This window comes from Ovis aries, chromosome 7, assembly GCF_016772045.2.
Source record: "Ovis aries strain OAR_USU_Benz2616 breed Rambouillet chromosome 7, ARS-UI_Ramb_v3.0, whole genome shotgun sequence".
NCBI classification, from domain to species: Eukaryota; Metazoa; Chordata; class Mammalia; order Artiodactyla; family Bovidae; genus Ovis; species Ovis aries.
The window spans coordinates 11776909-11794699 of NC_056060.1; the positions used below are offsets into that span (position 1 = coordinate 11776909).

The following is a 17791-nucleotide window of genomic DNA, read 5'->3' on the forward strand; positions in this document are numbered from 1 at the left end:
ATTTATGGGGTCTTTAATTGTGTAGGAATGACTCAACATTCATAAACTAAGATCATGACATTTGGTCCCATCACTTCATGGCAAATAGAAGGTGAAAAAATGGAAGCAGTGGCAGATTTTATTTTCTTGGGCTCCAAAATCACTGCAGATAGTGACTGCAGCCATCAAAATAAAAGACGTTTGATCCTTGGAAAGAAAGCTATGACAAACCTAGACAGCATATTAAAAAGCAGAGATATCACTTTGCTGACAAAAGTACACATTGTCAAAGCTATGGTTTTTCCAGCAGTCATGTATGGATGTAAGAGTTGGACCACAAAGAAGGCTGAGTGCCAAAAAATTGTTGCTCTCAAATTGTGGCGCTGGAGAAGACATTTGAGAGTTCCTTGGACTACAAGGAGATCAAATCAGTCAGTCCTAAACCCTGAGTCTTCACTGGAAGGTTTGGTCACCAGATGTGAAGAGCTGATGCATTGGAAAAGACTCTGATGCTGGGAAATATTGAAGGCAAAAGAAGAACAGGGTGGCAGAGGATGACCTGGTTAGATAGCATCACCGACTCAACAGACATGAATTTGAAAAAACTATGAGAAATAGTGGAGGACAGAGGAGCCTGGTGCACTACACTCCGTGGGGTCACAGAGTCAGACACGACTGAGCAACTGAAAACAACAACAACAATTACATTTTAATGACTTCAGTTCAGTTCAGTCGCTCAGTCGTGTCTGACTCTCTGAGACCCCATGAACCGCAGCAAGCCAGGCCTCCATGTCCATCACCAACTCCCAGAGTTTACCCAAACTCATGTCCATTGAGTCAGTGATGCCACAGATGGATGGCATCTCATCCTTTCTCGTCCTGTTCTCCTCCTGCCCTCAATTTTTCCCAGCATCAGGGTCATTTCAAATGAGTCAGATCTTCACATCAGCTGGCCAAGGACTGGAGCTTCAGCTCCAACATCATTCCTTCCAGTGAACATCCAGGACTGATCTCCATTAGGATGGACTGGTTCGATCTCCTTGAAGTCCAAGGGACTCTCAAGAGTCTTCTCCAACACCGTGATTCAAAAGCATCAATTCTTCTGCTTATAGTAGAACTATCACAAAACCACTGGAAAAAACATAGACTTGACTAGACAGACTTTCATGACAAAGTCATGCTTTTTAATATGCTATCTAGTTTGGTCATGACAATGTCTCTGCTTTTTAATATGCTATCTAGGTTGGTCATGACTTTCCTACCAAGGAGTAAGCATCTTTTAATTTCATGGCTGCAATCACCATCTGCAGTGATTTTGGAGCCCCCCAAAATAAAGTCTGACACTGTTTCCACTGTTTCCCCATCTATTTCCCATGAAGTGATGGGACCAGATGCCATGATCTTAGTTTTCTGAATGTTGAGCTTTAAGCCAACTTTTCACTCTCCTCTTTCACTTTCATCAAGAGGCTCTTTAGTTCCTCTTCACTTTCTGCCTTAAGGGTGGTGTCATCTGCATATCTGAGGTTATTGATATTTCTCCCAGCAATCTTGATTCCAGCTTGTGCTTCTTCCAGCCCAGCATTTCTCATGATGTACTCTGCATAGAAGTTAAATAAGCAGGGTGACAATATACAGCCTTGACGTACTCCTTTTCCTATTTGGAACCAGTCTGTTGTTCCATGTCCAGTTCTAACTGTTGCTTCCTGACCTGCATACAGGTTTCTCAAGAGGCAGATCAGGTGGTCTGGTATTCCCATCTCTTTCAGAATTTTCCACAGTTTATTGTGATCCACACAGTCAAAGGTTTTGGCATAGCCAATAAAGCAGAAATAGATGTTTTTCTAGAACTCTCTTGCTTTTTTGATGACCCAGCAGATGTTAGCAATTTGATCTCTGGTTCCTCTGCCTTTTCTAAAACCTGCTTGAACATCTGGAAGTTCACGGTTCACGTACTACTGAAGCCTGGCTTGGAGAATTTTGAGCATTACTTTACTAGTGTGAGAGATGAGTGCAATTGTGCGGTAGTTTGAGCATTCTTAATGGCATTGCCTTTCTTTGGGATTGGAATGAAAACCGACCTTTTCCAGTCCTGTGGCCACTGCTGAGTTTTCCAAATTTGCTGGCATATTGACTGCAGCACTTTCACAGCATCATCTTTCAGGATTTGAAATAGTTCAACTGGAATTCCATCACCTCCACTAGCTTTGTTCATAGTGATGCTTTCTAAAGCCCACTTGACTTCACGTTACAGGATGTCTGGCTCTAGGCTAGTGATCATGCCATCATGATTGTTTGGTTCATGAAGATCTTTTTGTACAGTTCTTCTGTGTATTCTTGCCACCTCTTCTTAATATCTTCTGCTTCTGTGAGGTCCATACCATTTCTGTCCTTTATCGAGCCCACCTTTGCATGAGATGTTCCCTTGGTATCTCTAATTTTCTTGAAGAGATCTCTAGTCTTTCCCATTCTGTTGTTTTCCTCTATTTCTTTGCATTTGTCGCTGAGGAAGGCTTTCTTATCTCTTCTTGCTATTCTTTGGAACTCTGCATTCAGATGTTATATCTTTTCTTTTATCCTTTGCTTTCAGTTCTCTTGTTTTCACAGCTATTTGTAAGCCCTCCTCAGACAGCCATTTTGCTTTTTTGCATTTCTTTCCCATGAGGATGGTCTTGATCCCTGTCTCCTGTACAATGTTACGAACCTCCGTCCATAGTTCATCAGGCACTCTGTCTATCAGATCGAGTCCCTTAAATCTATTTCTCACTTCCACTGTATAATCATAAGGGATTTGATTTAGGTATTCACTATAAACAAAGCTAGTGGAGGTGATGGAATTCCAGTTGAACTATTTCAAATCCTAAAAGATGATGTTGTGAAAGTGCTGCAGTCAATATGCCAGCAAATCTGGAAAACTCAGCAGTGGCCACAGGACTGGAAAAGGTCAGTTTTCATTCCAATCCCAAAGAAAGGCAATGCCAAAGAATGTTCAAACTACCACACAATTGCACTTATCTCACACGCTAGTAAAGTGACGCTTAAAATTCTCCAAGCCAGGCTTCAGCAATACATGAAGCATGAACTTCCAGATGTTCAAGCAGGTTTTAGAAAAGGCAGAGGAACCAGAGATCAAATTGCCAACATCCGCTGGATCATCAAAAAAGCAAGAGAGTTCCAGAAAAACACCTATTTCTGCTTTATTGACTATGCCAAAACCTTTGACTGTGTGGATCACAAGAAACTGGACAATTCTGAAAGAGATGGGAATACCAGACCACCTGATCTGCCTCTTGAGAAACCTGTATGCAGGTCAGGAAGCAACAGTTAGAACTGGACATGGAACAACAGACTGGTTCCAAATAGGAAAAGGAGTACGTCAAGGCTGTATATGGTCACCCTGCTTATTTAACTTCTATGCAGAGTACATCATGAGAAATGCTGGGCTGGAAGAAGCACAAGCTGGAATCAAGACTGCTGGGAGAAATATCAATAACCTCAGATATGCAGATGACACCACTCTTATGGCAGAAAGTGAAGAGGAACTAAAGAGCCTCTTGATGAAAGTGAAAGAGGAGAGTGAAAAAGTTGGCTTAAAGCTCAACATTCAGAAAACTAAGATCATGGCATCTGGTCCCATCACTTCATGGGAAATAGATGGGGAAACAGTGGAAACAGTGTCAGACTTTATTTTGGGGGGCTCCAAAATCACTGCAGATGGTGATTGCAGCCATGAAATTAAAAGATGCTTACTCCTTGGTAGGAAAGTCATGACCAACCTAGATAGCATATTAAAAAGCAGAGACATTACTCTGTCAAGAAAGGTCCATCTGGTCAAGGCTAGGTTTTTTCCAGTGATCATGTGTGAATGTGAGAATTGGACTATAAAGAAAGCTGAGCACCAAAGAATTGATGCTTTTGAACTGTGGTGTTGGAGAAGACTCTTGTGAGTCCCTTGAACTGCAAGGAGATCCAACCAGTCCATCCTAAAGCAGATCAGTCCTGGGTGTTCATTGGAAGGACTGATGTTGAAGCTGAAACTCCAATACTTTGGTTACCTGATGTGAAGATGTGACTCATTTGAAAAGACTCTGATGCTAGGAAAGATTCAGGGCAGAAGGAGAAGGGGATGACAGAGGATGAGATGGTTTGATGACATCACTGACTCAATGGACATGGGTTTGGGTGGACTCCGGGAGTTGGTGATGGACAGGGAGGCCTGTTATGTTACAGTTCATGGGGTCACAAAGAGTCAGACACAACTGAGCCCCTGAACTGAACCGAATGGTCTAGTGGTTTCCCCCACTTTCTTCACTTAAGTCTGAATTTGACAATAAAGAGCTCATGATCCGAGTCACAGTCAGCTCCCAGTCTTGATTGGCAGAGCTTCTCCATCTTTGGCTGCAAAGAATATAATCAATCTGATTTTGGTTTTGACCATCTTGTGATGTCTATGTGTACAATTTGTCATTTGTGGTTTTTTTTTTAATTGTGGTAAAATACACATACCATAACATTCACCACTAGTGAGGTTTAGTACATTTACAATGATGAACAATCATCATTATCTAGTTCCAGTATATTTTTTATGATTATAAAAGAGACCCCATACTCATTAAGCAGTGACTCCCTGTTCTCCCCTGATCCAGGCCCTGGGAACCACTAATCTGCTTTCTGTATTTATGAATTTGCCCATTCTGTATATTCCGTGTGACTGGAACTATATACTATGTGCCCTTCTGTGATTGGCATCTTTCACTTAGCTGTTTTCAAGGTTCATCCATGTTACAACAAGTATCAGTACCTCATTCCTTTTTACTGCTGAATAATATTTATTTGTATGGATATACCACATTATGCTTATTCATTCATCAGATTAACATTTGGATTGTTTCCACATTTTGGCCATTGTGAATAGTGCTATTATGAACACTTCCCTACAATTATCTGTTTGAATGTCTGTTTTCAAAATTTGGTGTATATTCCTAGGAGTGGAATTGCTGGGTCATATGGAAATTCTTTGGGTAGCTTTTTGTGGGACTTCTGAAATGTCTTCCACAACAGCTACACCAATTTACATTCCTACCAGCAATATAAGAGGGATCTAATTTCTCCACATCCTCACCAACACTTGCTATTTTCCATTAAAAAAAATTAGTTTGATTGCCATTCTAAGGAGTGTCAGTGGTATCTCATTATGGCTTTGACTTGTATTTCCTTAATGGCTAATCATGTTAAGCATCTTATTCTTGTTGGCATTTTAATATCTTCTTTGGAGAAATGTCTATCAAAATCCTTTGCCCATTTTAAAAATGAGTTGTCATAGCTCTCTATATATGCTGGAAGATCAGATTTCTACTTTGTTGAGTTTTTAATCTTTAAGTAGTGTAACAGTGTTGCAAAGATTAAAATAATAAGAGGAGTCTCCCCTCAAGGGTCCGTATCTCAATCCTTAGAACCTTTTTATGGCAAAAGGGACATTGCAGAGCTGATTCAGTTACAATCTTGCAATGAAGAGATAGTCGTATATTATCTAGGTGGACCCAGTGTAATTACAAGGGTGCTTTAAGAGGAAGGCAGGAGGGTCAGAGGCAGAGAAGAAGATATGATGGGGGAAGGATGGGTCAGAGCAGAGTGACATGGCCAGGAGCCAAGGGATACTGGCAGCTTTTAGAAACTGGAAGAGGCAAGAGATGGGTTCTTGCCTAGAGCTTCCAGAGGGAACACACCCCACTGACACCTAGACCTTAACCTTTTAAGTCTCATGAACTTCTGTTCTCCAGAACAGTAAGCAATAAATGTGTGTTGTCTTAAGACTACGTTTGTGGTAATTTGTTACAGCAATGATGGAAAACAAATACACTTGGCTATTCTGGCTCTCTACTCTTCAACATGAATATTAGAATGATTTTATTGTTCTACACACCCACAAATACCACAAAAAGTACTGATTGGAATTGCATGGAATTTATAGATAAATGTGGTGGGACTTGATATCTGTACTTTACTGAGTCTTCTCACTTATAAGATATCTTTACATTTAGTTAGTCTTTTATGTCTCTCAATTAAGGATGATAATTATCTCCATAAAAGTCTTTCACATCTTTTAATAGATTTATTCTGTCTTGTTGTTTATTTTTAAAAATTATATATAATTTAATTTAATATTATATATTTAATTGTTTAAACTCTATTTTCTCTTTGTCATTGTTTGTATATAGGAACACTATAGGCTTTTCCAGACTAATCATTTTTTCACCCAGGAAAATCGCTGAACTTTAAAATAATTGTTCTAATAATTTGCCTAAAATGCCTGTTGGATTTCCCATATAGGCAATCATTACCTACAAACAATGTGTCTTCCTTTTTAATTTTCATATCTCTTATTTCTGTTTCTTATCTAACTACATTGGTCAGGCTTCCAAGCCAATAGAATAGGGTAGTGATAGTATTTCATTCTTGTTCTAGCCAACTAGCTTTGTAGTTACATATATATTTTCCTCTATTTTGAATAATGAAACAACATGTACTGTTCTGGTGATAGCCTGTCCAAACCATGGAGATTAGCAACCTCTCTTACACTATCAGTTCTACAAAGATCTCTCTAGAACGAGCCTCCATCTGTGTACCACTTGTTTTCCTCGGTTCAAAAGACAGCCTTCTTGGGAAAGTTGATTGGCTCACCCTTACATACTCTGATTACAGTATGAAGTTAAAAATATTCCCAAAGGAAGTTAGAAACCAAATAAATCTTAATCAGAGTGTTATTATTTTAAAGGATCTCTTTTATCAGTGTAGGAAATCCAGGGCAGATTTAATCCCTTTTGTGAGGGGTTTCCCCAGTGGCTCCAAGGTGAAGAATCCACCTGCTATGCAGGAAACACAGCAGGAATCACCGGTTTGATCCCTGGGTTGGGAAAATCTCCTGGAGAAGGCAATGGCAATCGACTCCAGTATCCTTGCCTGGAAAATCCTGTGGACAGAGGAGCCTGGCAGGCTACAGTCCATGAGGTCATAAAAGAGTCAAACATGACTTAGGGACTAAACAACAATACCTTTTATGGGGCTCCTACCATCTTCTCAGTGGTGTGAATGACCTGCAGAAGACCTGTGTGCTCTGAAGCAGCACCTGAGCTTGGCTCAGGATTTGAACAAACTGAATAAGGAAATCCAGCCCTTTGTTGGAGGCACAGTGGGTCCAGCCACTGCTTTTCCATGCCAACAAAGTGAACCAGCAAATCCTCAGCAATTGTGTGACCTGTAATGGTGTCTGTCCCAGCAGCAACATTCTGAGCTTAAACATGGCTGCTGCACCACTTCTGCCTTTCATATTTGGCAAAAAATTTTCTTGTGACCAGCCTGACAGCAGTCGTGAGGAGAAGGGAACTGTGGGAAACAGTTCTAGCTTAACTACATTGACAATAAAAAGCCACCACAATATGGGCTTGCTAGATAATCGAAAAGTATCTCATATATACCACATCATCTGGGCCAAATTTTTAAATTTTTTAATAAAAGTCTATTAAGGTTTCATTTGAAAAATATTTCTTGTGTTCCAACATTGGACATTATCTGTTATATTTTCCAGAATTCTAAAATCCTTTTTGGAAATAAAATGGATTAAAAAAAATAAATAGTATTCCTATGAGTATGTTTGATTTCCACAGGACATTCCAAAGAAAAGTCTAAAAAAGAATCCTCTTAACCAACATTTGCATTTCCAGAGAAGAAACCTCTCAGTGAACACTTCTATTTACTGATGTTTGGAAACAAGATATACAGTCATAATGATCTCTTCATGAAGAAAACAGAAGTTTCTTATGTATGCAGTTCCTGATTTTTCTCTATTTCTCTCTCTTTTTTTTTTTTTAGCCAAAGTTAAATGTCCATGTTGGTCCTGAATCTTAGTTAACAATTCTTCTCTCAAAACAGTCTGAGTACAAAACAAAACTTTTAGATAGAGATTTAAAGTGGAAACCTACTGAAAACTTTTTGTATATAGTATGTGGCCTAGTTCATTATTTATGTCACTATTCTGAGATTGAACTCATAAGAAATTCAAACCCACTGGAGTGGGTTGCCGTGTAATTTTGAGGATTCATTATTTAAAGTTATTGCTGAGTTTGGATTCTCAGAGATTTATCTGTGAGACTGAGCTGGGGTTAAGTGTTTTTTGTTTTTTCTCTTAAAACTTGGGTACTGTTTGTAAGATTATTTTCAGGGGAACAAACAACTAGTCTCAGGTATGTTTTTCTATCTGTATTCAGTTTCTTTTACAGATTTGGTTTTGGATCATGATACGATTCCACAGGCAGCAGTGAGATGCAGATTATCCCAACTGGGCTCTTGCAAGTTACAGTTGGGGCTTCCCTGGAGACTCAGTAGTAAAGAATCCACCTGCCAATGCAGGAGACACGGGTTCGATCCCTGGGTGGGAAAGATCCCTTGAGAATGAAATGGCAACCCACTGCAGTATTCTTACCTGGGAAATCCCATGGACTGAGGAGCCTGGCAGGCTAGAGTCCAATGGGGTTGCAAAAGAGTCAGACATGACTTAGCAACTAAACAACAACAAAACTACGGTTGATATGGAAAGTGATGGATTCCTTTTAGTAAATTAAAAGAAAATATTACAGGCATGCCTTCAGAGGTATATTATAGTTTTAGAGAAAAAGCAGAGGATGGGTTAGTTTTAGTTATTACTGGGTTAGTTTAATTATTACTGGCTGAGTTAGTTATTGACCATTATGTTGAATTAGTTTGATTTTCATTAGCGTCATGATAGGAAGAAGAGCTCAAGAATCCCTTCCTCAGAGACTTCAGGACAGGAAGACAGAAGCACTGCTGATGGAGGGGAAAGGTCAGCCAAGGCAGGGAGAGGAGAAGCTGGAAGTACCTCGGCCCTGAGACAGGAGTCAGGGGTTGTGTGAGATAAGAGAAGAGAAGCAGCAGAGCCTGTCCATCCTTGTTCATCCATTAAGGAGCTTGGATCTCACCTTCAGGATGACAGGGAGCCAATGATGTAAGGAAACTGAGTGACTTAGGAACGAATTGGTTCTGGACGGTAGTCACAGATTGGACTCCTAGGTCCTACCGTTACATTGTAGAGGAGGGTTCCATTCATGGAAACGTATTTCATGAGAAGAGAAATACCAACCATGAAAATAAACAGAAAAGAAATAATACAAAAGATATGCTTTTACAAATGTGTATAAGAACTATGTAGTGAAGGTTACTTTTAGGGGTTTTGGGCTTTGTTTGGTCTTTTTGCATGAATTGTGCTAAAGCTGTCTTCTTTTCTTTGAAACTCTCTTTGTAGCAAGCATGGGAATATTTTATTTTTCCAAAGACCTTTGGCCTCAATTAAAAATTAGGGTTCTTTGTTCCTAAACTGCTAGCTGACAGATTCATGCATTCACGGAAGAAGTATTTATCGAACCCCCTGCTATGTGAGATATTGTTTTAATGATAACAAAGACAAAAAATTTTCTATCATGGAATTTTTTTTCCTACTTGAAGAGAAAGAAAATAAACACACACACAAACACACACAGTAATGCTAGTTAATGAGAAGGGTGAAAAGACTTGAAAAGAAAAATGAATACTGTGGGGAGGAGGAAGAGCGAGAGAAATACATTAGAAAGTTATTTTATTTAAGTCAAGAAAGTGTTTGCTGTGGAAGTGACATTCGAGCAGAAACCTGAATGAAATGAGACTGTCTGGGGAAAGACCTGCACCAATGCCTCCAAATCTGAGTGTTATGGAAACAGGTGGGGCAGGTGCCCAAGTCACTACTTTTTTGGTGATTCTCTGCTGTGAACACAGATGTAGTTCCAATCAGCTACATCACCTCTGACTTCACTGGACTCTTCAGGGTCCCCAGCGAACCTCAACCTTGTTGGTAACATCTGTCAAAGTCATGAGTGGGCACAAATAGGAGGATGCTGGGTTGGCATTGGTATTGGTGGCACTGGTGGTCTGCATTCGTGCACGCCTCTTATGATCAGAAAGCTTGAAACAGCAGAGGATTGGAACTCAATATACTATAAATATGGGATCTTAATAAAATGATCCTTTAAAAAGTCAATAATGATAATAATCACCAGCATTTTTTAAAGCATGTACCCTGTATTAGACGTTATCTTAAGTATTTTACGTGACCTATTATTTGATTCTTTCAGAACTTCTGTGAGGTGGCAAGTACCTCATGAGAGAGTGAGAAAAGAGATAGAAAGTCTTTTAGTAACTTGCTCAAGGTTACACTGTAAGAGGCAAAGACGGGGTTTGAAATGTGGTCTGTCTCACGTCAAAGCACTAACTTTATACCAACCACTGTGTAATTCAGTCTCCAAGGCCAACGTGCCGGCAGCAGTGTGGAGGGTGGGCAGGCGAGGATGTGAGTGCTGAACAGAAGGAGACAGCACTCCTGACTAATTTCCTGACAACCTCTTCCCTCACCTGGGTATTCTGCTACATAATCCAAGAGTAAACACAGTCCTTCCATACTTTTGAATGGACACTTGCTATTGACAAGAAAAGTGAACAGACAGATTTCCCATGAGGAGAAGGTCTTGCGGAAATTCACCTTTAAGAATAATTAATTTCCATTTGTGCAATTCCAAACCTTGTTGCATTTGTGCAGGTTGAATCGAGAAATAAGAAGTATGGAGGGCTACCCCATATATAATGATAAACTTGTGATCCTAAGGAAGCTGGGAGAAAAAAAACCACAAAGTCAGATAATCATGGTATGAGGCTGGACCTCTGATGGATGAACCGTGTCTTTGGGGCAGAAACATTTTCTCCTATGACACTTAACAATTGTCATTAGGTGATGCTGAAATAACTGCATTTTCCTTCCAAATAACTCATATAAATTTAAATAACAGTTCATAACTACAGATGCTTTTGGTTTCCTTTTTCCTAATGGGAACAGGATGATAATTATATACATTCTTTACACCAAACTATTAGCATCATATTAGTGTTTAGTCTGACTTGCTGGTGCGCAGATTGAAAAGGTTAAGAAAACAGCTCTTGGAAAGAGCAGCTTTATGGACCACATCATTCTTCAGCCTGTAAGATAGCTGTCATTAACATTCAGTATCATTTGTCTTAGTTTTGGTTTTCATTTCATTGATAATTACTCACAGCTCAAAAATAGAATATATGAGGAAAAATGAATCAGAGTGATAGAAATTAGATTCTGATTTTAGTTTGCCTTGTTAATGTCTCTCTGTATACAACAAAAATGACATTTTTTTTTTTTTTGGTTTTCTTCCTTTTGCAGGGAATGTGGCTGCTGTTTTAATTTTTTAAATGTTGAAACAATTGTAAGCTCACAAAAACACTGAAAGTATAATACATATGACCTTTTTCCTCTGAGTTATTTGAGATTAGGTTTTGGAGGTGATGCAGAGTAAATTTTTAAAATAGAAGAAGGTCCTGAAATCTTTAAGATGCAATTACAAATATATGGGACATTTGGCCTCTATAAGATACTGTAACATTAGGCCTCAAAACAAAATAGACAACAATCTCTACCTCCTGGAACTCACATTTTAGTGCAAAAACACAGCCCATGAACATTTCAAATATGTTAACTTTAGGTATGTTTGAGGTCACTTACACTGGAAAGTGATCGGGGAGGGTAAGGCAGGGTGGGAGGGATTTTAGGAAGGGGATCAGTAAAGGCCTCACTGAGAAGCCAGCCCTGGGTTAGCATTTTGAAGGTGAGGAAGAGAAAGAGCCATGGCTGTCTGGGGGAAGAGCATCTCTTCCAGATGGAGACAGCAGCCAGGGCAATGAGCCTGAAATGGGAGCCTCTGGTGCGCGCCAGGCACAGTACATGGGCTGCTTGGCTGGAGTTAGGAGCAGGGCAGAGAGGTGGGAGAGCAGCCTCGGGAGGAAGGGGGTGTATCCTACAGAGGGAAGAGCTCATCGATCAGGTATCTGCATTCCAATCCCAGCATCACCACTCTTAATTAACTTTTCAGGCTGTTGGTTTAAAAAACAATAATCAGGTTTTTTCCTCATGTTATTTGTGTCTTAATCCAAGTCTTTTAAAGCCTTTATTGAATTTGTTACGCTACTGCTTCTGTTTCATGTTTTGGTTTTTTTGGCCACGAAGCACATGGGATCGTAGCTCCCAGAGTGGGCATTGAGCCTGCACCTCCTGCATTGGAAGGCCAAGTCTTAACCACTGGACGACCAGGGAAGTCCCCTATAGAGCATTTTAAACAGCAATATTTGAACAGGCTCAAGTAGATAAACTAAAGGCAAGACATTATTTTTAAAAGGCTTTAATACTGATAACACAAGATAATTGTGTTTCCTCACTTTCTTAGCAGCCACTGTGGTTCCCTATAACTTAATCGAGAACACAGAAGAAATTTGTAGAAGGAAGACAGAAATCCGACTCTCTCCACCTTCCTTAGGTTTCCAAACTGGTGTTTCACAGGAAGATGTGAATATCTGAGTGTTTCCTGTCAGACATGGGTCTCTGACTCCCCAGTCACCATAATAGGTAGTAAATAGAATGAGGATCTCTAGTTCATAGTTAAGCTCTCCTTTTATCAGAACGCCTACTCATACCAGATGGATTCATTTTTACAGGTCAAAGAGTAGTACACCACAGTACTCAGCCTGGCGTGTTTTAGTTATTGTGTCTTTCATTTTACAAGCAACATGAGGACATTTATTTCTAAAAGCATAAAACGTTAATGTTGGGTTTTCAAAATCTAGGGCTTTTTGGCTTGTTCCTCTGAGCTCTTTACAATGTGGACATGTTGAATTTTTTAAGAGCTGAAAGACAATCTCAACTATGTCTTTAAAGGTTTAATTGTGCATCTTTTTAATTTTTAAATGTTTAATTTATCATGACATATCAGGCACTGAGATGAGCATGAGGACTGAATCTTAGAACTCAGATGAGTATTGACCAGTTAATTCTAGCAAAAATAGCTTTTGAGAACTAAAAGTGTGAATTCCAATTTCAAGGAAAAAATTATTCTTTGGGCAGCACCGGCAGTTTAATTCTATATCATCTCAAGGGCCACGTTGTTAACACAAAAGACCAAGCTCAACTGGTAAGTTCAAAGCTCTCCATCCCTAGTCTACAGAGGCAACCCAAGAACCATAGGCCAGTGACTAACGAGAAACCAAGGACTCTGTGGTTTCAGGCAGCAAGATCAGCACCGTGATCACAACCGTAAGGGTATCTAACAAGGATGTCCTTAGTGAGCAGCTCACTTCCCTCCTGCATACCCACTTTCCCTCTCTGTAAAGTAGAAAGCCGGCACTTCTTCCATTTGTTGACGGATATAAAGGTATGACCCAGCTGCTCACAAGGCTTTGTGATCTCAGTTTGCATTAATGGGAAGATAACGTCCGGATCAAGCCAACAACTGACATATCAGCCCTCAGTGCTGGTAAGGCTGGTTTAGAATTATTTCTTGGTGTTTGGTTCTGACCCAGCACATTAAGAGGGACATTGGTAACTTGGTATTAGGAGCAGGGCACCAAAATGGTGAGTTGTCATGTAAGGGAGAGTTGAAGAAAGCAGCAATGTTTGGCCTAGAGAAGTCTTGGGCACCGGTTTCAGGAACATGAAAGGTCAGCTGTGACCCAGGGCTGGATTTGGGGATCTTGAGATCATGATGTGTAAATGAAATCTGCTCAGTTTCAGTTTTGTGACCGAGCTGTGTCTCCCAGCACTGCGCATACCCTGTTTGAGTAACGGTTCAGGGTGTCCCCTCTCACCCCGTTCCTTGGCTGCACTGAGAGGCAGGGGCCATGTTTTCTGCCCTGCTGTCTTCTGTCTCTCTTGGTCTCTTTTATGCTCACACTTTCCTCTACATTGTCCATATGTACCAGTTGTTATTGCATTCTCTGAAATGCAAACTCATCCTGCATACATATTATCATCTTCATTCTTGACAGCTGACCAGAGTTAATAAACAGATACCATGACCGGCCAAGAATGAGCAATCTAAGTCAGATGTGTGTGAAGAGGTCAGAGGGGACATTCAACCAAGCATCTGAGAAAATGCTAATCCCTATCCTTATTGCACTGTGCTGAATGTCCTGGTTGCACTTACTCATTTAATCCTCAAAATAATCACAATAACTACAGAGATGGATAACTTGATTGGGCTTCCCGAGTGCCTTAGTGGTTAAAAAAAAAAAAAAAAAAAAGTATCCTCCTGCAATGCAGGAGATGCACGGAAAACTAGGGTTTGACCCCTGGGTCGGGAAGATCCCCTGGAGAAGGAAATGACAATCCACTCTAGTATTCTTGCCAAGGAAAATCCCATGGACTGGAAGACTACAGTTCATGGGATCACAAAAGAGTCAGACACGACTTTGCAACTAAACAACAACAATAATTTTTATTTAATAGACGAGGAAACTGAGAATCTGAGAGTTTGAGTTACTTGTCTGAGAAAATCACCAGCAGTCTGATACCTGCCTAATATGCCCAGATAAATCTAAAGTTTGCTGAAAGGGGAAAGGTTGAATGTGCGCAGCAAAGATGACAGGACCCAGTGGAAGGGGGAAAGGGAACAGTCTGCTAGGAACAGCATGCTCCAAAAGGGGATGGAGGGAGGAGAGTAAAGACAGAATAAAGACAAATCCTGTGATGACAGAAAGGGCAACATGGACAGATGGCCTTGGGAGCCATTCTTTGTCCAGCTTTTTTTCCATTTTGTTGAAATTTGCTTATATATATATATATATATATATATATATTTTTTTTTTTTTTAAGCAGCATTTTACACTATGCAGACTTGCTGAACTGTTATATATACTCGCTATATATAGGCACATCCCAGATTATGTTAGGTTTGGGGATCTGGCCTACCTTTAGCACTAACTACTGGTATTTTTCTAGATTTTTCTCACCCCCTCCACCTCTGGTCTTTCTTAAAAGTAAGCTTCGGTTCCTTTCTAAACCAGTATGTGTGACTATCTTTGTTCTGCTTAAGAAGAGCTATTAGGCTGTACTGCTATGGCTGGGGAAAGCAGAACAATGCTTCAGCCTGATCTCCTCTCTCCTCCAATCATATAAACCTCCTTCAGGGTTGGATAAATGTAAATGCTGAGCCTCAAGGGAGCAGGGCCTAGGACAAGTATTTTGGTGGGGGAATCTACAGTATTTTACGCCTCTCCATACACTTGGGGCTGATGCCTATTCCCCAGGCTTGCTGGAGGATATCTATTTGGAGTAGAAGGCAGGAAGAAAGGCTGCCCGTGTTGTAGTTTCAATTCTTGTGTTAGAATAATTTTATTTTATTTTTTAGTAATTTTTATTGGAGTAGAGTTGCTTTACAGTATCGTGTTAGTTTCTGCTGTACAGCAAAGAGAATCAGCTATGCACGCGCATTTATCCTGGCTTTTTTTAAAGACGGTTATTTATTTGTTTAGCTGGGCCAGGTCTCAGTTGCGGCACAGGGGATCTTTTCATTGCAGAGTGTGAACTCTGAGTTGTGGCATGTGGGATCTATTTCTCTGACCAGGGACTGAACCCAGGCCCCCTGCATTGGGAGTGCAGTCTTAGTCCCTGCATCACCAGGGAAGTCCCCAAATAGCCCCTCTTGTTTGGATTTCTTTCCCATTTTGGTTACCACAGAACTGTTGGTGCAATTTTTAAAAGAATGTATTTTTAATCTCCTTATGCTGGATATTCTCCACCTGCCCCCTAAGCCTAATTTCCACCTGCACTGTGGCCTTCACGATTTTTACTGTCTGAGTTACACTTGGGTTTTGCCAGTGGGAGGAACAGGCAGAAGAGCAGGAAGATCTTCCAGGAAGGTGGTCCCTTGCTCCTTCTTTCCCTCCCTCCCTCCAGGTGGTTCCCCGGCAGCTATGCTTCCCTGCTTAAGGACAGCTTCTGTTGGGTGGGACACAGCTTTCACGACTCCTCCCTTGTCCCTTCACCCCTGGGAGTGGCAACAGCTTCCAAGGGCTCCTCCACCATCTTTGTTGATTCCTTTAACCCTGCCCTTCCCTCGGTAAATATTTCCTTCAGTCAACAGTCCTCAGTTCCTCTTTTGAATGTGCCAGCTGTTTCTGCTGGAATAATCATTTGATCTGTTTGACTTGGCCTATTTAAAAGAAAAATGAAACACCCAGATCACAGAGTTAAATCACCCAAATCAACTTTTAATAGTACATACATTTTATAGGAAATACAAAAATATAATTCAAGAAAATTTACTTACAAATAAAAGTCACAAAAGTTACCAGAAAAGAAGCAACTTTCTGAAATAAAAATTAATGCCCAATACATGGCCTTGTTCCATGTATACACTAGACTGTAGCTTCTGTGAATTGCTAAAATGACATTTATTTCCATAGCGTGTATTTCAGGCGATCAAACACTTTGTAAATTTAAAAAGAAAGTCAATGATAATGCTGTTAGTATAATGATTATAGGTATGTTTTAAACGTGCAGTCAAAGAGGAATTCCAACAGAGTCATGTCTGATAAAGGCAGAAGATGACCATCCTGAGCAGGCATGGCAAGTCCACACGTAATAAATTTCTGCGAAGACTGTTTCTCTGTGAATAATTCAAGTAGGGGCTCTTCTCAAATTCAGAAAATCATTCTTTTTGGCTTAAAATATTAGATTTGACTAAGGGAAGTAATGGAAAAGGAAATGGCAACCCACTCCAGTATTCTTGCCTAGAGAATCCCATGGACAGAGGAGCCCGGCAGGCTACAGTCCATGGGGTCCCAAAGAGTCAGGAATGACTGAGCAACTAAACCAAGGGAAGGAAACAAACCTCTACTTAACTGTGAACTAATTGTCTTCCCCTGCCTTCCAAAGTCATCCAATTCTGAACTTGAAGGTGTTAATTTTTCCTTGGTTCAAAGCAGAGCTGACATTACCATAGCACGAGGGCAATCTGCCTCTGAAAGGGCACTGCTGAGAGCAGGCCAGGGCACCAAGAGCTGAACTGAATCACACTGAGAATGTAGTGATGAGGCTCGGATTTGCCCTCTGCCTGCCCAGGACTTGCAGTCTCTGCTAGTATGGCGGTTAGAGGTTGGCGCTGTTTCTGACTCTAGGTTGTCATGGGTCCAGATCACTTTGAGAGTCAGGTCTTTCAGAGGCTTTCTATAGTTTCTGAGAAACCACAGGCCTTATTAGGATCTTAGGAAATTCAAGGACACAGTTTAATACCAGAATTTCCCAGTTTTCTCTTGGAAAAGATGATCCAGGGCCACAGTGAAGCGTGGCCAAGTTGTCTCAGACGTGTATGACTCTTTGTGACCCCAGGGACTGTAGCCCGCTCTGCTCCTCTGTCCATGGGATTCTCCAGGCAAGAATACTGGAGTGGGTTGCCATGCCCTCCTCCAGGGATCTTCCTGACCCAGGAGATCGAATCCCCATCTCCTGCATTGGCAGGCAGGTTCTTTATCACCAGGGCCACCTGAGAAGCCCCACAGTGAGCCACCCAGTAACAATTCAGCTCAGAACAGAACTGCTTCAGCCCATCCCGTTTCTGGACACCTAAAGTTAGGTAGAGTTGCTTTACAGTATCGTGTTAGTTTCTGCTGTACAGCAAAGGGAATCAGCTAGGCATGCACATTTATCCTGGCTTTTTTTTAAGACAGTTGTTTATTTTTTTAGCTGGGCCAGGTCTCAGTTGCGGCATACTGAGTTGAATATTCACTATAGTTTTTCTCTCTTTTCATTCCACTGACTGTTGGGGACAAAGAATAAAATCTAGGTCTTCATTTATTATAATTCAGTTTTCTGATATACCAGACTAAGTTCTGTGTTTTTTATTTAACTTGAAAATGAGTCAGC

At 40.6% G+C, this 17791-nt stretch overlaps 1 protein-coding gene across 1 annotated transcript in view; it reads right to left on the reverse strand.

Annotated features, from left to right (window-relative positions):
* PTGER2 (prostaglandin E receptor 2) overlaps positions 1–17791 on the reverse strand; it is a 70025-nt gene that overhangs the window by 38794 nt on the left and 13440 nt on the right. The window lies entirely within an intron of this gene.